The following is a 23416-nucleotide window of genomic DNA, read 5'->3' as shown; positions in this document are numbered from 1 at the left end:
GTGGTGTATTCTAGTACCCCATAGCAAGACCAATGCTAGCTACGGTCACGTGATGTGGTCACGTTGGCATGGTAAGTGAGGAGAGTAAGGAGGGAAATGAGAAAGAGGCGAGGCGTCGAGGGAGCATGGCTTGTGGAGGCTACGCGGCCGACGTCATGCCCTCTCCTACCCTTCTATTCTCCATGGTAAATCCCGCGACTCCAGGTCGTGGTATCAATTTTACCGCTAAATTTAGCGGGGAAACTGATTTGGTGCATACGTCACGTGACAAATTTTCGCGCTAAATTTAGCGGGGAACCTAAATTTGTCCATAGGGCCCGTGACGCCAGGTCGTGAAATATATTTTCCCGCAAAATTTAGCGGGGAAACTGAATTCGTGTATGGGCCACGTGACGTCAATGTTCACTCTAAATTTAGCGGGAAATGCACGGACGGATGGACGGGTGGGATGAGGGGGTAGCGCTAAAAAGCATATTTCATGTTTTGAACACGTTCGCCGCAGGCATGAAGGCAGAATTATCTCCGGACACGCGCCTCAACCATGTTCAAAGCATGCTAACTTCATGCATACGTCTTCGGTCGTGCCTGCAGACAGTAGAGAGTTTTAGAACCGTTTTTGTCCATCCGATACGGTACGATGAGCCATCCGGTACAAAGTGCGCGTGTGTTACCGCACAAGACTCGCACATGCACAGCGCGTACCGGAGGGCCCATCGTACCGTATCGGATATGCCCACACCGCTCCCTAAAACTCCCTAGGTTTTGTACGACCAATGAGACAGGACCGTCATTCAAGGGAGAAACGCGCCTCAGATGGTGTCTGTACACCGTCTTTTGTATGCTGTATTAGGGAATTTCGGGGAACCGTTTTTGCACATCCGATACGGTACGATGGGCGATCCGGTGCGAACTGCGCGTGTGCTACCGCACAAGACTCGCACATGTACAGCGCGTACCGGAGGGCCATCGTACCGTATCGGATATGCACACACGGTTCTCTAAAACTCCCTAGATTTTGTACGACCAATGTGACAGGACCGTCATTCGAGGGAGAAACGCGCCTCCGACGGTGTCTGTACACCGTCTTTTGTATGCTGTATTAGGGAATTTTGGGGAACCGTTTTTGCACATCCGTTACGGTACAATGGGCGATTTGGTGCGAACTGAGCGTGTGTTACCGCACAAGAGTCGCACATGTACAGCGCGTACCAGTGGGCCATCGTACCGCATGGTATGTGCAAAACAACGGTTCCCTAAAACTCCCTAGGTTTTGCACGACCAATGTGACAGAACCTTCATTCAAGGGAGAAACACTCCTGAAACGGTGTCTGTACAGCGCCTTTTGTACGCTGTATTAAGGAGTTTTAGGGAACCGTTTTTGCGCATCCGATATCGTTATTTGCCCACAAAACTCGCACATGTACAGCGCGTACCGGAGGGCCCATTGCGCCGTATCGGATGTACATAAGTGGTCTGACCACGGCCCAAGAGCTCAACCACCGGAAGAACTCGAACGAAACCTCCGATGTGATATTTTCAGATAATTGGCAACTGACGTCCAGCTCCTCTTTCTCCGAGACGCAGGACTGACCTGACCCTCCATAAGATAATGATTTTTGGCAAAGCAAAGTTTGCCACACAAAGCTCGATCTTAGCTCTTATTTCTTGTAAATTAAATATTACATGTACAAATTAAAGTCCGTTATATACATTTAGATGAGCGAATACTACAAAAGCGAATTTGGAACCGATTTGTTTAAGTTCATTGTTTGAGTTTTTTTTTTTTTTTTTGTATAGCGTAATCATGTTTGTAGAACCGCAATTAAAGCTTACGGGGATTAACCCGCTCGTCACTCAATGTGCAAATTTCGCGACACAAACCTGTGTTTCAAAGTATTGATTGTTTTTGAGGTTCATTATGGAACATGCAATGAAGGTCGTATGACCCTTGGACTTCCCCTGAGAGCAGTGGAGATTTTTTTACAAAATAAAGAAATATGACCATTCTGACTGATTTAAGCGCATTTTGAGGCAATTTTGAAATTAAGATTTCTTAGAGAAAAAAGTGACAAAACAAATAGTAGTACGTACTAGAGGTGTCACCTATCTTATTTTTAAGACCCTGACGGGAAGCCTAACCGTCTTAATATTTGCGTATTTACGTTTTCGATGGGTTCAAACCCATACAGTGACTCAAGGTTCAACGAGATGGCGACAACAGCACCAAAGGCCCTATATTGCTCGTGCTCCGCGCGGGACGTTGGCCCTTGCCGGTAGTGGCGGACGCCGGGAGAACAAAATCTAGCTCGCCTAGATAGGCGGCGAACAGCCGTGGCCCGAGCCCACCCCGAACGCCCGACCTGCATGCGCAGCTGCGAGCATGCAACTTGTTTGTTCCGGAAAGATTCTTTGCTATCTAGAAAAGGCTTAAAATAAGTCGCGGGTGAATCCCCCCTTAAATCTTGTCCGTTGTGCGTTGTGACTGCGTCCTCGCATGGAATGTCATAGTTTGACTAATATTGTGGCGTGGATATGGGTCATTATCTTACATGAATACATCACTTATCATGCAGGCTTAAAAATAATTTAAATCGTGCGTAATGCGGAGTAAAGCTATTTTACCCCGTGTTAAAGGGGCCTCGCAACAACTTTTCGACTTGTTTTTAATTTGCACCGAACCTGAGCAGACTGAACGTAGTAACATAAAAAAACTTTTCTTTTCTCAAATTTCGCTTTATTTTAAAAGTTATAGGCAAATTAGAATTACAAAAACAAGCAAAAACTAACCTCCTGCATGACGTCGTAGGTCCTGGCTTGAGTGGCTGTGAACTAGAAGAGGAGTAGTCAGCTCATCCAGCGCTCACGGCTGCCGCACTCCGTGTCGACGGCTCGAGAGAGCGCCACTAAAGCACGTGTTGGATAGGCTGTATGAAGCGGGCGGCCAGGGCGGATCGCATTGCATTTTCTGCGTGATTAAAGACTAATTCGACATAACACTTCATTGGCCACAAACGACAGCAAACACGGGGTTAAGATCAGTTCAGAACAAAAGCCACTTCGCGCTGCCATACCGCCAAATGGCCAAATCGCCAGCCAGGCCCGCGCCGAAAGCCTTCAAAACGCTCGAAACCAGTCGGATCCTCGAGCCGGTATACGACCGCAGCGCCGCCGCGTACATCCATGACCTTTCTACGTTCGCCGTTCGTCGGAGCCTCATCCCACAAGCCTTTTCTAGTATGCGCCGTTTTTTCCGCCGCTTGGTGGCGGGTATGTCGAAGGTCATTTCTTGTTTCCGTACTTTATAAACTGCATGTATTTCTTTTTTGATATAAAATACTGAACAAAAACTACTTTTACACACAATTGAAACGGTTCACGCCACTTATATTTTTATTTCGACTAGAAAGAAGCTTTTAGCGGCTCTGACCAGTAGTAAGCCCAGGACCAACGATGTCACATTTCGCACGCTTTCGGTACCGCGGGTCGCCCTCGTCGGTGGAGGAGGTTTCCGCGTCGTCCGGTTAAAATATGGCGCACTGATATTAAGTTACTCTCTCCGTGCCTGCTGGCTTGCCCGAACTTCAAGAGACGTGGAAACCGCAAAAAAGGTAGACGCTTAAATATAATTGCAGGGCCCCTTTAAGGGCTGGGGGACCCGTACGAAAATGTGAGATACAGGCCGGAATGAAAAATGCCGATTCCGCCGGGACCCAAAATTGGGGCACCAGTTTGTATCCAGCCTGGAACCGCTCATTTCCAGACGGGATACAAACTGGTGCTCCAATTTTAGATCCAGGCGGAACCGGCTGGTTCCAGTGGTTTTGCAGAGCCACTGGTACCGCGCGGTACCAACCTGTACTTCAACATCAGACCCAGGTGGTGCGCCGCTGGAATTCCCGCTGCGCGTACCACTTTACCTTACAAAAGTATTTCGTGCGATGCCCTTACCGTTACAAGGGAGATCGTCGGGATTTCAGACCCAGGCGGAAGAGCTTGGGTCTGAAATCGCGACGATCTCGCTTGTAACGATAAGGGCATCGCAAGAAATACTTTTGTAGAGTCCAGTGATAAGCGCAGTGGGAATTCCGGAGGCGCACACGTTCGTCCAGGCGTCGTCACCAAACACGGTGCACAGAACACACTCACAGCACGCACAAGCACAGTATCCAGTGTTGAGCGCGTCGGGAAGTTCCGGCGGGCAAGCGGTATCCAAGTTGTCAAAGTATTGTCACCAAGCACACCAGCGCCAAGCGCATCCAGATGACGAGCAGTCATGCTATATAAACATCCAAAGCCGAGGTCAGTGGGTATCCATCCAGGGAAACGATGGGCGCGTCAGTATCCGTGCGCCCGCAACGCGAACGTTGCCGCCGGGCGAGCGCCGGCCGACAGTCCGATGAGAGCGGAGAACCTAAACTCTCGGGAGCGCTGCCACCGACTGCAACAGACAAAGTGAGGCGCGCGCGCGTGGAGAACGCCCGCTCGCAGCGCCTTCTTAGCGGATGCGCCTGTCCCTAACACATGACCTGCGAGGGACTGCGACAATTCCCCCCCCCCCACCCCCACCTACAAGTGAGCGCCAGAGGTCGGCATTTTAGGCAGCCCTCACTCACCCTCACCCTCACAGCCATACTCACCTAAACCCCTCACTCACCCTCACCATCACAGCTACACTCACCTTCAGCCTCCCACTCACCCTCATCCTCTCAGTCACACTCAACTTCAGCCCTTCACTTACACTCACTGAACCTCACGGCCCCCATTCCCCTCACGCACTCATGGCCTTCACGGCCCTCACGGCCCTCACGTACTCATACCCCTCACGCCCCTCACGCACTCACCGCCCTCATGGCCCTCACGCCACTCGCCGCCCTCACGCACTCATGGTCCTCAACCCCTCACGCGCTCACCGCCCTCACGCACTCATGGCCCTCACACCCCTCACGCACTCATACCTCTCACGCACTCACGCCCCTCACACACTGACGGCCATCATGCCCCTCACGCACTCATGGCCTCACGCCATTTAGGCCCGCTTCAGCCGGGCAGTTTCGCTCAGCAACTTGACGCCGCAACACCAGCAACACGAGCCGCCCGCTGCAATTTCTCATCATCATGAAATTTTATGTTTCTTGCACTATAGACCCTCTCCGAAATTCAGTCTTGCCACTTTGATCACTATCATCTGTGGAACGGCAACTGTGCCATACCAGTGGCGGCCTTCTAGTGACTGATAAAGGAAGACGTTGAAGGTGTTCCTAAGCGGATGATGCGAGGCCTGTACATTCGGGGGGGGGGGGGGGGGGGGGGGGGGGGTCAGTACGACGCGAATTGGGGATTGGAACACAAGAGCTACGTAAGCGTTTATTTCTAATAACTCAGATTCAGTCAATCTGTGGGCGGCACAAAATCGGCTTCAAAGCACTTTGGTGTATAGAATTTTCTTGATGCATCTGAGTGGGTTAGAGATTTGTTCTGAATGCAGGTTCTTGCTCAATAACGAACTGAAAGTGATCGAGAAAGAACTCACACTGAACAATTCCTGGCGTCCCGTTGACTTGCGAAAGTGATGGAGCCGCTACAAGTTCATTCCCGCCGTTGATATGGCAAAACCTAAATTGCTATACAAACCACCAGATGGCACTGAATTTCGGAAAGGGTCTATTACGCGCTATAAACGTGTTTTTATGTATTTAAATGTTGTTGAGAATACTAATGCATCTTTTTTGAAACAGTTTATTTCCAAAAGCAATCAATTTCAAACCAGACCCAAGTATTTTGTTGTCATCATCACCGGCACGAGGTATCACGTGAAATATCGCGTCTCTGATTGGCCTGCAGTTGCTTCAAACTTCTTCGAATTGCTCCGAGTTGCTCGCTTGTTTCGAGCCGGACCCGATCTCAGCAATTCGTGTCGGTCTAGGGAAAGCTATAGAACAACCCGCCATCATTACCAAAATTGCTGAGAAAGTTGCTCCGTTTAAAGCGGGCCTCAAGCTCTAACCGCCTTCACGCCCCTCACGCACTCATGGCCCTCAGACCCCTCACGCACTCACCGCCCTCACGGCCCTCACGCACTCATATCTCTCACGCGCTCATGGCCCTCACGCCAATCACACACTCACCGCCCTCACGCCCTTCACGCACTGATGGCCCTCACACCCCTCAAGCCACTCACCGCCCTCACGCCCCTCACGCAATTATGTATCTTACAGCCCTCACGCCCCTCACCCACTCACCGCCCTTACGCACTCACGGTCCTCACAGCACTCGCGGCTCTCACTCACCCTCATGCATGAATTTTCCTGGTTCAGAAACTCACTCACCCTCACCTCACCTGTAAAGATGAGGGTGAGTGAGGGTGAGTGAGGTTGAGTGAGGGCCCTCATGAGTGAAGTTTGCCGAGGTATGGTGAGCGCCCGCTTGCTGCCAGCAGACCCTACTGGAACCAAGGGGAACGGATCGGATCCACCCATCACCGTGCGGTTCCAGTGCGTTGTGTCTCGCTGGATCCGACTGGTTGCACTCAGAACCGCGCGGTACCAGTTCGGATTCGCGCGTATCTGAATTGTCCACAAGTTTAGAACCGCGCGGATGGAACCGCTCCGATTCGACATTTTCCTACAGGGACGGACAGGCTGGATATTGGGTTTGGGCTATATTAATAACGATGTTTTAATAGGACATCAATAGATTATGGTAGCGTCTGATGGTAAGTCCCATTCCGACTCCGCCGCGCGAGTCCGCGGGTCCCCCTTATATTCGCATGGATGGATGGATGGATGAATACGGCTGAGCCCTTTGGATCGGGCGGTAGCTTACGCCACCTAGCCATTTTGTTTTACCATTTAAGCTTAGGATATTTAAATGTGAAATCTATATTCACTCCGCAGTGCAAAGAAAGTGAGGCTATGAAACCCCCTTGCCATCAGTGGATAAGAAAATACCTAGTTTTCTCTCGATTTCTGCCACCATTCACTTAATCTTTGCTTGGTAATCTCTACAGTCTTGAAATCCACTCTCCCTTCGCTGTCTCTAAAACCCAATGACTTTATTAAATCTATGTTGTCTTCGGTAGGCGTAGGGTGAAGCCCTTTACAGTAGAGTATCAAGTGTTCAGCCGTCTCGTCCTCCTCTCCACAAGCAGTGCACACTGTATCAATTTCCTGGTACTTCACTCTGTATGTTCTGGTTCGCAGAACACCCGTTCTTGCCTCAAACAGCAATGAGCTTCCCCTAGAATTGTCATAAATGCTTTCTTTGGCAATAACTCTTTTGTTTAATCTATAGCTTTCCAGAGCCGTCTTTGTCTGCATTCCCTCTAGCCACCAATCTCTTTCTGTGGCCTTAACTTTCTTCTTAACTGAGACTTGCTCTTCCGTATCTTCGCTATAGCCCAAAAACTTTCCTCTTAATTTCCTAGTGCGCTGTCTCCACTTTGTGTCTACACTCCTCATGTATAAATAGCTGAAAACCTTTCGTGCCCATTGCTCCCCGTCCATTTGCCTCAACCTATCCTCAAATTCTACCTTGCTCACCGCTTCCCTGCTCTCAAATGATGCCCATCCCATGTCTCCTTGTACTCCCTGGTTTGGCGTTTTGCAATGTGCCCCCAAAGCCAGTCTACCTACTCCGCGCTGTTTTATTTCTAGTCTCGCATGCACTTCGGATTTCATGCATAGCACTGCGTTTCCAAAAGTCAAGCCAGGCACCATGACCCCTTTCCAAATCTCTCTCACCACCTCATACCTGTTGTAATTCCAAAGTGTTCTATTTTTCATTACAGCTGCATTTCTGTTGCCCTTACCTATTATATACTTTTCATGGTCTCTGAGATATTCTGCACCATCACATATCCATACTCCTAGATACTTGTATTTACTAGCTCTCTCAACTGTAATATTCTGTATCTTCAGCCTCTCAACTTCATCCTCGTTAAAAACCATGACTGCCGATTTTTCGCTACTGAATTCTAAACCTAATTCCTCTCCTTCCCTACCACAGATGCTCATTAATTCCTGCAACTCTGTCCTGTTGTTAGCCATTAGTACAATATCATCCGCATACATCAATCCCGGTAAGGATTGCTGAATTTTTTGGCCTAGCTTACTGTAAGAAAGGTTGAACCCAAGCCCACTCTTCTCTAGTCTATCTTCCAATCCTCTCAGATACAACATAAACAGCAAAGGCGATAACGGGCACCCCTGCCTAAGTCCTCGTCTTATCTCTATTTTCCCTGTCGCCTTTTGTTCCCATGTTATAATCACCTTGTTATCTTTGTAAATGTTCCTTAATAGTGCTGTTAGTCCTTCATCTAGGTTTAAGTTCTCCATTATGTCCCACAGGTTTCTTTGGTTCACATTGTCATAGGCACCCTTGATATCCAGAAATGCCAGCCAGAGCTGTCTGTTTTCTTTTTGCGCTATTTCTATACACTGTGTTAGAGAAAATAAATTGTCCTCCAACCTTCTTTGTTTTCGAAACCCGTTCTGTAATTCGCCCAGTATGCCCTCGCAATCTACCCATTCCTCCAGTCTGTTCTTTATAATCTGCATTACCAACCTGTAAATAACCGGCGTCACGGTTATAGGACGATAATTCCTAATATCAGACTTATCTCCCTTTCCCTTATATATCATACTCATCCTACTAAGCCTCCATTCATCTGGAATATTTCCTTTTGTTATCATGGTACTCACTACCTCCCTTAGTTTTGCCTTAGATTTAGGACCCAAATTCTTCACCAGCTTGATAGGGATACCGTCTGTGCCTGTCGACGTGCCACTAGGGACTCTTCGTTCCGCCTTTTCCCATTCTCTTTGTCCAAAATCCGCGATGTCACAAACTGGACTGCTACTTCCTTCGGTTCTCCTATCTTCCACACGTAACCGTTCCCGAAATTTCTCCTCCATCACTGCTCCTATATATTGTATCGCATCATCTCCCTCTAATTGATCTCCCTGATGCGAGAGTATGAACCTCTGTCTAGCTTGCGTTGTTTCACCGAGTGAATTCAAGTGCTCCCAAAACTTCTTGGCAGCGTTTCTATCTTTCTTACTTACATTACTCATCCATTCCTCACCCTTTCTCTGAATTTTCGCATTGATCAAACTGGATGCCTCTCGGCGACATGTTATAAAATTGTCCCATTTTCTTTTTACTTCCGTTTCGGACTCCCCACTACGCTTGGAATACCTGTGTTCTCTAGAGGCTTCCTGACGTTTTTGTATCGCTTGCTTCACTTCTTTGTCCCACCAGCTTTTTGGTCTATGTCCTTGCTTCCCCTTTCGTTTACTCTTAACTTTGTCCAGTTCTAGAGCAAAAAGCCTAGTTAGGCTCTCATAGGTCCAATCTGTATGCCGTTGCCCTGAAACTGCTGCCTCTATTCTTTCAACAACTATTTCCAACTCTTTGTCGCTGCAGAAAGTTTGCTTTGAATTATGTTGTCTAGTTTCAGCATTTACTTCTCTGGCAAAATTCAGCTTAATACGTTTGTGATCACTACCAAGACTTTTGGAACCTTCTTCATCTATTTTCATTACTTGTAACTTACCATATATTTTGTGTGACATGAGTACGTAATCTATAGTTGAATGCAGATTGCCAGTTTCCCAAGTTATGTGCCCGTCACACTTCTGACTGGTATTACATAAAACTAAGTCATGTTTTTCCACCAGTCCTAGTAATATGCTTCCAGTTGAGTCCGTATACCCATCCAGACCCTCAATATGGGCATTCATGTCTCCCATAATAATTATTTCGGAGCCTTCCCCTAGTTCACTAATGTCTCTTGATATGCAATCAATCATTTTTCTGTTTTCCTCTTTAGCACCTGTCCCTGTCCATAAGTAAACCACTCCAAGGACTGTTGCTTCCCCAGCGACTTTTCCTTTCAGCCACAAATGTTCGGCGCACTCCTTTCTGATCCTTTGAAAGTTCATATTCTTCTTAATAAATGCTCCAATTCCACCTCCCTTCCTCGTTCCCTCCATTCTGTTGCATTCTTCCCACACATAGTCAGGGTTGCAAGGTGGCTGCTCCATGTCTCTGAGATGTGTTTCCACAAACCCATACACCATTAAATCCTCCTTTCTTAGTTGCTCCTCTACCTCTTCCCATTTTAACCTATTTCTACCACCCTGCATGTTAATATATCCAATGTCTGATTGTGCTGTTTTTTTATACCTGTTCTTACGTTTTCTCCTCTTTTTAACCCTGGGTGCCTCTCCTGACTTCGTTGGGTTTTCAATTACTTCAGTGCCCCCAGGGCCCTCGGTCCCCCCAAAAAAGCAGTCACCGTGCGGCCCATCCTATCCCCCACCCTGTAACCCGTGGCCTCACTGTAGTGAATGCCATCTGCAAAAGGGCGGGAGCCAGCCTCGTACACCTCTCTGTTTACTTCCATTACGTCGTACCGAAGCTGTCGACTCATACCCTTAATTACTCCGTTGGCTTCGACAACCCTCCTCTCCGTTAACCCGGACTGCCCCCGAACTTCTGGAATGGTGCACACAACCACATGCACATTCTCAGACACGTCCCTCAGCTTACGTATTCCCACGTTTAGCTGCTTTCCGAGGTTCTGGCTCCTACCCTTCAGCACATCATTAAGCCCCGCGTGAACTATTACTAGGTTCCTTCCCTCCCGGTTATCCCACACCCCCTCACGTGCTGCGGTCATAGCATCCACCATACACTTCCCTGGCTGGACCTCTACGGTTACCCTCTGGTCTCCCTTCACCCTGTTATGTACACCCCTCCTAACCCGTGCTACGTTAGAGCTCCCCACTACCAGTACCCTAGATCCCCCTGGTGCCTGCGCGCCTTTGTCCTGCGACTTATCTCCTGTCACCTGACTGCCCGACGCCTGCTGCTCGAAGGCGCCATTGAGCTGAGGTTCAATCAGCTCTCCAGCGTCGTCGAGCCCGCCTGCCAACAGGCCGGACTCCCGACCACCAGGGACCCCAGCCTGCAGACTGGTGGCTCGTCCCGCTAGAACTGACACTTCCTCCTTTCTTCCCTCGCTACACTCACTCGCTCGAATTACCCCTTCCAGGCGCTCTACCCTACTGTCACACTCCCTCTTACGCTCCTCTAAACCCGCCTTCCATACTTCCCCCAGCTCTTCCGCCTGCTTCTCGAGGCCGACCCGCTGCTCCCTCTCATGATTAAGCTGCCTAGTCAGCTCCTCTACCTGGGCCTCGAGACCCACCCGCTTCTCTCCTTCTGCCTTAAGCTGGGCCTCAATCTCCCGAACTCTACCCTCCCATTCCCCAGTTACCTGCTGAAGCTTCACACAAAGCCGACACTCGAAACTCACCTCCGCCGCCACCTCCAGGCTCCCGAAACCCGTCTCCTCCAGGTAACACCACCTCCCACACCCCTCGCACTGCACCAACTCGTCCCCTCCCTTGTCATGCCGACCCAAATCTAGACCCATGTCTAGACCGGGAACAAACCGTCCCTTCCCGCCAAAAATTCGCAACTCTAGCCCGCGCTCGCCCTCTCGCGGACGAACGAAGAACTAAAGGTGCGGCACAGCGGCGGTGGCGCGGAGACGATGGCAGGGATTGTTGGCCTTGGTGTCTTGATGCTGCTATATTACCGCATGGTTATGGTCGACGTGTTCGTGCGTGAAGCAATTTTAACAAAAAAAACAAAACTGAACGCGTTAAAATAGGAATTCTTGTGTTCCGCCTCGCAAGAACGTTGCACGAAGGGACCGAGATATCTGTTTCACTACGGACGTTTTGTATATCACACACGCTGCGGATGCCTGATCTTGTGGTCGCCGGCTAAATTTGCGCTTAACGTGACGGCAAATGCTCCCTCTAGTAGTGTGGAGCTCTATAGCGTACGGTCTACGAAAATATTATTCTTTGCCCTAAGTAGGAACAAACTGGTCCAACGCCTCCTCTATTTACTGGTCACGCAACGGTAAGCCGAGCAATAGACATCGGGAATGGGTTCGCGTTTTCAGGCCGTTACAAGGAACATGACCATTTGTTCCAAGCACTTTCAAAAGACGGAATACACGTACTTGCTTTCAGGTAATTACAAAGGCAAATAAAGAAATGCTCGAAGCTTTTTAAGCGCGTATGTGCTAGCCAGCCGTTCGCTACGAGAGTTTTTAACAGGCAGTTTTGGAGTGGCAGGTCGCAACGTTGAAAATAGCACTGTTCCCAAATGTACGGTATATTCAAATATCTCGTTTTGGTTAGAGCAATAAATATAACTCCTAAACATGCCGATGGCGTTAATAGGCAATTTTATCATAGCGTTACCGCATGCTACCGTAAGCACGGCAACGCTCCTGGCGCGCGCTGAACTTCCAAGGCGAAGCGCGAACTTCCGGTTGCAATGATTTACCGTACGGTAGCCTGCGGTCACGCTATCCTCAAACTTCCTTTCAATAACCATAGCGCATTATGATCACGGGCTGCAGTACACTAAAGCCGTGACTGTGAGCAGCGAGTTGTGAGCGTGTGACACGAAGACCTTAATACTGTGAACGCAGATCTTCCGGAGCTTAGCGGTCTTCGCGCGCGGCTCACTTTATATATGACTAATGGCCAGGCAGAGCGAAAACACCATGATATCTTCAGCACACTAAAAATATTTTGCCACAGAGACGTGGCCAGTGCCCAAAACGAGCTGTCCCTCCAAAGCTCCGCAAGTTGAGGTTTCCTCAACTTTTCAATATCAGCATGCTCGTTTTCCTAACGCACATCGTCACCTCCGTCACCTGTAATATCCTCCTGCCTTGACCGTTACGCATTTGTAGACAAATAAATTATTTTTAGAGAAACGATTTTTAGCGCGTGTTGACACTGGCGTCAGTCAACTTGAAAATCCCTCGTTTTAGGCAACGACGTCCCGTTGTACGAGGGCACGTTGGCGATCAGCACAGTAGCACGTGTTTCGTGCTATTGTGCTGGTCATGGAGATTTGGAAAGTCAACCCAATGAAGAGAGCAAAAAAGCAGCAGGATACAAAAAAGTTGTAAGTCAGCGCGTGTGTTTGTCCTTCTATGTGTCGGTTTGTGTGATTGATCTTGCTCTGTTACCTTAAAGGGGCCCTGCAATGACTTTTTGACTTGTTTTTAATTTGCACTGAACCTGAGCGTACTGAACGTACTAACTTAATCCAACTTTTCTTTTCTCAAATTTCGCTTTAGTTTAAAAGTTATAGGCAAATTAGAATTACAAGAACAAGCAAAAAATAACCTCCTTCATGACGTCGTAGGTCCTGGCTTGAGTGGCCTTCAACTAGAGGAGGAGTAGTGAGCTCATCAAGCGCACACGGCTGACGCACTCCGTGTCGACGGCTCGAGAGGGCGCCACTAAAGCACGTGCTGGACAGGCTGTATGAAGCGGGTGGCCAGGGCAGCTCGCATTGCATTTGCTGCGAGACTAAACACTAATTCGGCATAACACTTCATTGGCCACAAACGACAGCAAACACGGGTTAACGATCAGTTCAGAACGGGAGCCACTTCGAGCTGACGCACCGCCAAATGGCCAAATCGCCAGCAGGGCCCGCGCCGAAGGCCTTCGGAACGCTCGGAACCGGTCGGATTCTTGAGCCGGTATACGACCCCAGCGCCGCCGCGTACATCCGGGACCTTTCTACTCTCCTCGTTCGTCGTAGCCTCATCCCACACTGTTAGAAAATTCCATCAATCTACGTGAAAAAATCGAATAGATCATGTCCCGTTTTCTGGAAATGCATACAATGTGCTGTTTGCTTTCAAAAACGGGAATTGTACCATATGCATTGAAATGTGCTATTTAGGCAATAAGTATGAGCTTATCCGTATAAATAAAAAAAGCCTTACAAGACCACAGTTTATAGTCGGTTCAACTGGTATAAGCGAATTGAACGCGCCCAAAAGTGCCGGATATCCAGCAATTTTTATGGAACTCTATCAGACCGCGGAAGTACAGTGCCCGTGAGCCGTGTTACGCCGCGCGCAGGAAGACATCTCTCACCCGCGCATGCGCAAGCCGCTGCCGGCCGGCGTGAGCCTGTGAGCTGCGGAGTGCTGCTGCCGTTCGGAAGGCGAGTTCGACGTTGTTATCGCGTCGTCAGAGGCGTTCAGCGGTGCGTAGACGGCTTTGTTTTCCAAGGTACGTATACGTTAAGTTGTTCCTAACGCAGTGTTATTTTACTATCTCTAAGGGTGTCGTATATTCCAAGTTCGGGTTGCCCAGCGTGTAGCGTCTCGTCTTCCCAGCTGCATAAAGCTATGCCTTTTATAGTTTCTGATTCGGGGCGGCATACTGCCCGACCCTACTTAGTATTGATGGTATGCTGCGCTGCGTAGTTACGCGGAAAAAAAACTGGAGAAATGAAGTTAATGCAGAAGGACAGACAAAAACATGCATGAATTGGCGAAGACTAACAACTGTTTAATTTCTTTCTCTTCTTTCTCCCCCGACCCGTATTTCCAAAATTGCGGCTAAGAAAACGAATGGTTAATGTCTTGAATTTGTTGGCTTCTGAACTTGATGGTGTTTGCTGTAGCTGCCTCTTTGATATACGAACTGGATGGTGTGTTTTTGTAGCGTTTACCTGGGGCCTGATGTTTGCTCCGACAAGTTTGGTATCTTATTGAGTAGATCTATTTCTTCTTGTCGCAAAGCTAGTGACGGCTCACTGACGCACGCTCCGTGTCTACCCGAGGCCATGTGAAAAGCCTCGATTATTTCACGCTTTGTTCTGTCCTTTGATCTGGCCAAGATGGAAGTAGTGTCAAGGAGAGCTTTGCAGTTGCATTTTGAACAATGCGCTGCAAGGTTGCCAGGTGCTTGCAGTTGTCCGCATGCATGGTTGTGCTCCCTTAGTCTGTCGTTAAGGCCTCTCCCAGTCTGCCCGACGTAGGATCTCCCACACGACAGTGGTATTTTGTATACCACACCTTCGACACATTCAACAAATTTGCTCCTGTGTTTCACTTGACACAGTGCCTTGCTGTTAGTCTCGTCCACTTCATTGTTGACCTTCCTGCATAATCCTTTGAGCCTGAAAGGGGCAGATAGTGACACTCTGACTTCGTACCTTGCGGCGATGTTTTTTATCCTGTGTGAAAAATTGTGTATATATGGCAGTACCACCATTGGTCTTTTGTCCAAGATCTTCTCCTTGGTTTTGCACTTTCCTGTGAGTGTGGAAATACATTTTTCTGCGACAGCTACCAGTATGGGTTCAGGATAATCGCTTGCGTGTAGTCTGCTTGTCTGCCTCTGTAAACTTTCTGAGACTTTGTGGTGACACGATTTTTGAATTGCTCGCCACATGCATCCTGAGGCAACACTCCTCTTTACTAACTTTGTGTGTCCAGAGTCATACGGCAGAATCCGTTTTTTCCCTCTAGTTTTGTACATCCAGCATGTGTGTCTGTAATCAAAAGTCATGTGGATGTCCAAGAACTGAAGGCTGCTTTTCTCAGGTAACTCAAAAGTAAAATCCAGTCCTCTGTGCACTTCTCGAAACTTCTCCATGATCTTTGAACATACCTTGTCTGTTAGTTTTTGTATTGGAAAACACACCATAAAATCGTCTACATATCTAAAGCACTTGCTGACTCCATTTTTCTGGGAAAACCCCTGTAGTTCTCTATTTCCTTTTGCCATGTACAGGTGGTACTGCCATATATACACAATTTTTCACACAGGATAAAAAACATCGCCGCAAGGTAGGAAGTCAGAGTGTCACTATCTGCCCCTTTCAGGCTCAAAGGATTATGCAGGAAGGTCAACAATGAAGTGGACGAGACTAACAGCAAGGCACTGCGTCAAGTGAAACACAGGAGCAAATTTGTTGAATGTGTCGAAGGTGTGGTATACAAAATACCACTGTCGTGTGGAAGATCCTACGTCGGGCAGACTGGAAGATGCCTTAACGAGAGACTAAGGGAGCACAACCATGCATGCGGACAACTGCAAGCACCTGGCAACCTTGCAGCGCATTGTTCAAAATGCAACTGCAAAGCTCTCCTTGACACTACTTCCATCTTGGCCAGATCAAAGGACAGAACAAAGCGTGAAATAATCGAGGCTTTTCACATGGCCTCGGGTAGACACGGAGCGTGCGTCAGTGAGCCGTCACTAGCTTTGCGACAAGAAGAAATAGATCTACTCAATAAGATACCAAACTTGTCGGAGCAAACATCAGGCCCCAGGTAAACGCTACAAAAAACACACCATCCAGTTCGTATATCAAAGAGGCAGCTACAGCAAACACCATCAAGTTCAGAAGCCAACAAATTCAAGACATCAACCATTCGTTTTCTTAGCCGCAATTTTGGAAATACAGGTCGGGGGAGAAAAAAGAGGAAGAAATTAAATAGTTGTTAGTCTGCGCCAATGCATGCATGTTTTTGTCTGTCCTTCTGCATTAACTTCATTTCTCCAGTTTTTTTCCGCGTAACTACGCAGCGCAGCATACCATCAATGTCAAACCAACTAGCCCAACTCCAAGCATTCATTATTCCTACTTAGTACTTGGGCGCTAGGAGGGCACAGTTTTCGCAGTACTCCCGCATTATTATGCCAAGCCGCTGTCAACATGCGTGCTTCTGCGCGTCGAATTAAACTTCTTTCGCCGCCAAATTCAACCTCACAAGGTTCAAAGTTTAGCGCTTGATCGGGGAGGGGGATGGGGCAATTGGAGGATGAGGGAAGATTGGTCAGTTATGTTTTAAGGAACGAAGTATTTTTATAAGGTCGAAAGTGTAATATATTCTCTATAGAGCGTTTGAGAAACGGAGCTTGTTTTTAACTATCTTTTTTTAATTGCGTCTGAAAGCATAATGGAGCACTGCGTTCCTCTGCTACTCGACCGTGTGAGCGATCTTGGCAGCTTGCTAAATATGCGGTGAAATAAGGGTGGCACCTGCTTGATGCAGAGAAATAGTGCAGGCTTTTACATCTTAGGAATAGTAACGCATTATCGTGCGATATTTTGAGTCGCCCAGTAAACTTATCCGCGCTGAGCCAGTAATCAATCATCGTCGTGGTAATACTCGTGCGCGTGCCGCGGATGCTCCGGGCGTTTTGCGTACTAAATTAATGCCATTTTTTTAGGACTGATATTTCCTAAATAACTTGAGCTTCTGATAAACGAATTTACTTCGAAATTGCCCCGGTCGAGTTGAAACCTTTATTGTAATAGGTGGTATTCACTGGACGCCACATCGGAGCTCTCTGAACGCTGCGCATGCTCAGAGTGAACTCCCGCTTATGGTCTGAGGACACCCTTTCTATGTAGAGTAATGCTATATGCACGACGTCGTGCAGCTCAACCACAAGTGGCTGTACGCACGACGCGCGTTGATGTTCTTTGATTGGACGACCCGAATCCTGGCCAGAGTGGCAGAGCTCGCTCTGCCAATAAAAACACTGCAGAGCCCCTCAAACAAATATTTTCGCCCCATCATGACCTAACCAACCTCGCAATTCACGAGCTTGCTCGTGAATATGCGACCAGAGTCGCGCATTATGCATGCAGCCTCACACATTCAGGAGCATGCTCGTGAATTGTAATTGGGTTTTAAATGTCAAGTTCACTTTTTTTTTTTTTTTGAGGATGGGATTTGACTTGTTTTTATCGCTTATCAAGTTCATTCACCTCAACGGAGTGCGATCTCTCCTTGTGATTTAAAGGAAAATACTGTATATATCACCGGAATAAAGCGATAAAACTCATGGATATATATGTTAACCGGAAGAAACTGAGAACCTCCTCCCCAGATAAAAACTGAAAAGGTGTGCCATGTTTGAAAACAATATAACTCCCGAAGTCCTAGGTATTAATGCTCTCAAACACAGTTAAAATCATAAATGTTCGGTTCAGCGTTCCTTTATGACTAAAAAAATCGACTTTTTTTCAGGCAGAAGCATCTTCGACTGCCACTGGATGGCACCAGGTGCTTCGAAGGAGTCAGCTTCCTCTCTGCCACGAAGCTGATGTACGCCACATACCTAAAGTACCCTGCTGGGCTGCTAGCAGCGTTGAAGTTCGTTTAGAGGTAACTATAGATGTGCCTTTCTGTTATGAAAATGCGCGCTGTGAATTTGCTTTGGAAAAATGTATCGTATGGACAGTTCTAATTCCTTCAGGTGGTAGAATTGTCTAGTGGATATTGCATTTCATGAAGAAATAAATAGGCGATTTTTCTTGTCTGGGAAGCAGCAATAACTGCTAAATACTTTTTGACAGCATTAATGACATAATAGGCCGTCAGCAATAAATTATGTAGCTAATCTGTTATCGTGTCCTTGCCAACATCCTAAGCAGTTTGGCATACTTTTGAATGATGGAGTGCTCTTCAACGTATTTCCGGCAAAGCCAATTTGGCTCAAAATTAGAAATTTCGAAGACTGTAATCGACTTATTTTTCGGAAGAACCTAATTTTCGCAAATAGCCTACAATTTGAAAAAAAAAGGTCCCGCGAACAATTCTGGTAAAATGTAAACACATTGGAAACTATATTGAGATCCCACCGCATCGTGAAAATTAGAACCCGCAAATTATTCCAAAACTTCAACTTTGACCTCAATCGGGAAATATTGAGCCCTCTAAACATATTTCGTTTACATTATATAATATGGTACAAGTAAAAAAAGTTCAAATTCTGTTTTCATTTGGCAATGTGCAATGTTTCCGAAACTTATAGGAACACACCAACTGTTCATTACCTCATAAAAGTGCTAACTTGTCGGTGGCCAAACGACAACTATAACATGTTGCTTAATGCAACAATTTTGTGCGCTACGTCATGGATTGATGTAATCGCCAGAGGTAATACAGTAGCGTGTTCCTTTGGTGAGTACTGTACATATACAGGGCGTTTTTTTTTATTCTTACAGATTTGTTTAAAGAAAGCCATGAAAGCTACACTTATTCGGTTTCTGCAAGTGAGTTATACGCCAATGGGGACATTATGTGGGTGGCTAATCTTTGCGATTAGTCGGCTAATTAATTAAAATTTGTTAAATAACTTTTTAATTAGTGAAAATAGACATATGGTTCCAATTAGAAACTTGCTGAGCGTTATCGAAAACCACTAAATCAGTCATTTTTAGAAGGACTTTCAGCGCGTGAGAAGCGTAGTAGTGCATTTAAGTTACAACTCGTGGAGCACATACAAAGCTAGCTGTCGCGGTAAGGCGCCTGTGCGATTTTTCTGCCTCTTATTTAGCCCCAGCCTTGTACCTGCTCCATTAGTAGCTTCAGCGCACTGCTGCTCTTTTCACGCGCTCAAAGTCTTTCTAAAAATGACTGATTTAGGGGTTTTGGACGACGCTCAGCAAATTTCTAATTGGAACCATATGACTATTTTCAGTAATTAAAAAGTTAATTAACGAATTTTAATTAATTATCCAACTTATCGCGAAGATTAACCACCCCCAAATGCCCCCTGGGCGTATAACTCACTCGCACAAATCGGATAAGTGTAGCTTTCATGGCTTTTTTTTTTTTTAACAAGTCTGTAAGAAAAAAAAAAAAAAAACCGCTCGGTGTAGCAGGCGCATAACGATTCCTTAAACGTATTGCAGTATTCCCATGTAGATATTAAGGGTTTCATTCGGCTTGGTCACACTTTCGCTGAGGCATTGTCAATTACATTAAACAAAGTGTCTAACTTTCGGCAGCAATTCGGAAAGAAATATGTTTTGTAGAGCAGCATATTAGCGTTAGCATTTGTGTTTGTTTGGCACGTTCAACAGCAACCTGGAACATGTTGTACCATGTTTTTGTTGAAACTTCGAACTAAGAAAGGCAAAGGCCTGATGTTAACGTGCTGCTTTCTAGACACCCTTATTCACAATTCGCTTGAAAATATTCGTTGCTCATATTAATTGGATGTGCTGCAGTAACTGCGTGACCAGCTTGGGAGGACCGTTTCTCTGTAAGTCATATTATTATGTTGCAATATAATGAAAGAATCAGGATGAATCTGGTATTCAGATACATTGTCATATAGAACCAATACTAGAACTTGTGCATCCTACGGAGCATGCAACTTATATTTTAATCTGCCTTAGTATCGATCGGCTTCAAATACATGAGCCCTTGTGCTGCAGGGACACACGAATATACCTGTGACCGGGCTATGCTTATCAGTTAGAATAAGTAATATGAACCAAAAGACATGAATGTTCAGCATTCTAATCATGGGTGTATCTCAAAACGTCCCATTCGCATTTGAACCTTGCACATTTCGTCCTATTCTCATTTGGTCCTTCTCGTTTGAACCTTCTCATAAGATCCGAATCGTGTTTTTCGCAACTGGACCCATTCTCATTTTGACCGTTCGCCCTACGACCGAATGGCATTACTTCGGCATGCTTCTAACGTTGTTATGCCTTCGCGGCTTTGTTGATGAGCCTTACCTTGCTTGGGCCCCCAACATACCATTAGGTATATGTTATGTGTAGAGGTGCGCACTGAGAATCGTACAATGACGCGTCCTTTCCTTCCTCTAAGCAAACGAAAAAAAAAAGCGATGAACATTTATTTTGGAAACTTTGTTTGAACAGAAATAGCATACATATTAGCAGTGGTTCTCAACCATTGATGTTTCGCGGACCCCTTGTAGAAAGGCGGAGATGATGGAGGACCCCGCTCGGGGTGAGGGGAATAGAAAGGTATAGGCTATCATGATAATGATTTAATAAATGAATATAACTAATTGCTAGTGTGAAGTAGACTTATCTCATTGACAAACGCACGAGAGTACTCACCCAAAAATTGGAACGTTTCTTAACGACGTGAAGAAAGACAACTAATATTGTCGTGCTTGACTGATAAGACATGGCTTCGCGGACCCCTATAGATGCCTTCGCGACCCCCATTTGAGAAACACTGCAATATAGAAGTGGTGGCATTGTCCCAGGTCGAGAGACCCCAAAAAACGTGACATTTCGGAATATGATCTGGCTGCGATAAATAGTTGGTCTGTTTTATTGTCAGCTAGTAGCTTTTCACGGCGATCTCGGCGCACCGCTAAAATCCTTGGCAGAGAGAGTATGCCTGTAGCGTGGCACACACACACACGCACGCACAAAATATATCAATGTACTTATTGATATGATATAACCCCCCCCCCCCCCAAAAAAAAAAAAAAAACGATTTTCGTATAGAACGAGTAAAGTGCGACGGGTCAAAGCGAGATATTTTTGAGAATGGCTGTTTTGAAAAGGGCCAGGTGAAAAGAGCGAAACGAGAACGGACTCAAATGAGGAGAGTTGAAGTGCGAAGGACGAAACGGGAAAGGACCAAATGCGCCAGGTCCAAGAGAGAAGATCTTTTTGAGAATGGTTGTTTTGAGAAGGGCCAAGTGAGAAGGGCGAAACGAGAACGGGCTCAAATGATAACCTCCCTCTAATAATAACCAGAATATTCTGCTTAAGCACTCCAGGCAAGTTTTTTTTTTTAATTTGCATTTACTGGTACTGTGAATTCCTTTTTTTAACCGAAGTATCGTTGGGTACAACTTTACTAGACAGGCGAGCTGGTTAATATGACATTCTACAAACCGAGATGGAGGCTTCGAAGACATACGTTTCAATTGAGACAGATGTGTTCGTCCTTCTTTGTAGCCGCCGTCTCGGGTTGTAGAATGTTTTAGCGTTGTGTGCTGACACAAGATCCGAAATGTGTCGAGCTATTACTGAGAACTGATGCCAGCAAGCTGAATCGTTTTTTTTTTTTTGTGTACAGTAACAATTTGTCTTGATGCAAGGATCAGACTTGGAGGCTCATGGTGTCTGCACGGACTGTCCAAATTAAGGGCGTGTCTCGGCTTGAAAGTATACTATAGACAACGTTTAGAATTTGTCCAGATTGGATTACTAACCGATAGAGAAGTTAAAGAAGGAGCCAGGAACTCCCTAGCTTCTATTATACATCCTCCTCTAAGAAATCCCACCCATTATTTATGTTATCTTTTTTTCAGGCGACTTGTGGCAATGAACCCGCAGGAGGGGTCCCGGCAGTTGTCAAGAAAAGTTGCTCTGGTGCATCTGAGGGCGCAGGGAGCCCTCCAAGAGTTCTCGAAGTTCCAAAAGAAGTGGAAAGAAACTTCGGTGCTTGTTTAGATTAATCTTTCTTTTCTATTGTTAATATTACAATTTGTTGTATAGGCCAAGATGTTTTTTTTTCGAGATGTAGCATGTTAGCATAATTTTTGGTCACATTTTTTTAGGAGACTGCTCACTTTGATATTTTTTTTATGGCTGAGCTGCCCCCAAAATATTTGCGGCATGAACTGTGTTTTTTTTTTTATTATGTATCTGCTCTAGTCATTTATAAGAAAAATAAATGTAAATATTTTTGAAGCAGCAAACTGTTCAGTCTTCTTTGCAATGGGTCCGTTGCTATGGGTTGGAACCAAAAGGACCCTGCGTGAACTTAGTTTGATAACGATTTTTTTACAAATGTTTATCTGCCTTTATCCCCGTCACTACATGTACAATGCTCTCTAAACTTGACGTAGCTTGTGAACACTTTCTCATGGCATTCCTGGCTGTTCTATTGAGTATATATGTAACAGATTCATTGTTCTGTTTTCAGGATAGTGCTCGCATTAGATACGACAGTTCAAATTTTCCATACATACAAGTTTGGGGAACATTTGCGCATTGCAGGTATTTTTATGTTGCCAAGACGTGCATCAAGTTGCGCCTGCAAACTGCCAGGACATCCCTGTTTTGCATGTCGCATACCAACTTTTTCAAGGAGGAGCTTGGCATGTGACATACAAAGCCCGGATGTACTCATGAATAGCGGCAGTAACATAAAATGGGGCGAGTACTATCACAAACAAGACTGAACTTTTTCCGTACGTTCAAGAAATGTAACCTGTGTCGTTTTGGACGCATTGGAACATGTAATGTACTTCGTAAAAATGGTACATGTGCTGGCATGGCTTGCAACAGAACATGTGCTGCTGTGTGCCACGATGGTACATTTCCTGTAGCATACAGTACTTGTTCCGTGATGATGGTGTATGGAACTTGTTGTGGCTGCCCATACAGCAACAACATGTCCCGTACTAAAGAAGTATGGAACATGTTCTGTAGTCCGGTAATACAGTACATGTTGTGGCAACAAGGTTAGCATGTATGTGTCCCATATTTTGACAGCAGCTTTTCTAACAGTGCACTAGCCTTTTCTAGTATGCGCCGTTTTTTTTTCGCCGCTTGGTGGCGGGTGTGTCGACGGGTCATTTCTCGCTTCCGTAATTTCTAAACTGCATTTGTTTCTTCTCTGATCTAAAATAGTGAACAAAAACTACTTTCATATATAATTGAAACGGTTCGCGACACTTATATTTTGTATCTCGGCTAAAAAAAAGCTCTTAGCGGCTTTGACCAGTGGCAAGCCCAGGACCAAAGACGTCACATT

Source organism: Ixodes scapularis, unplaced genomic scaffold (genome assembly GCF_016920785.2).
Source record: "Ixodes scapularis isolate PalLabHiFi unplaced genomic scaffold, ASM1692078v2 PGA_scaffold12__126_contigs__length_90152505, whole genome shotgun sequence".
Taxonomy (NCBI): domain Eukaryota; kingdom Metazoa; phylum Arthropoda; class Arachnida; order Ixodida; family Ixodidae; genus Ixodes; species Ixodes scapularis.
Note: the sequence above shows the minus strand (reverse complement) of the source record.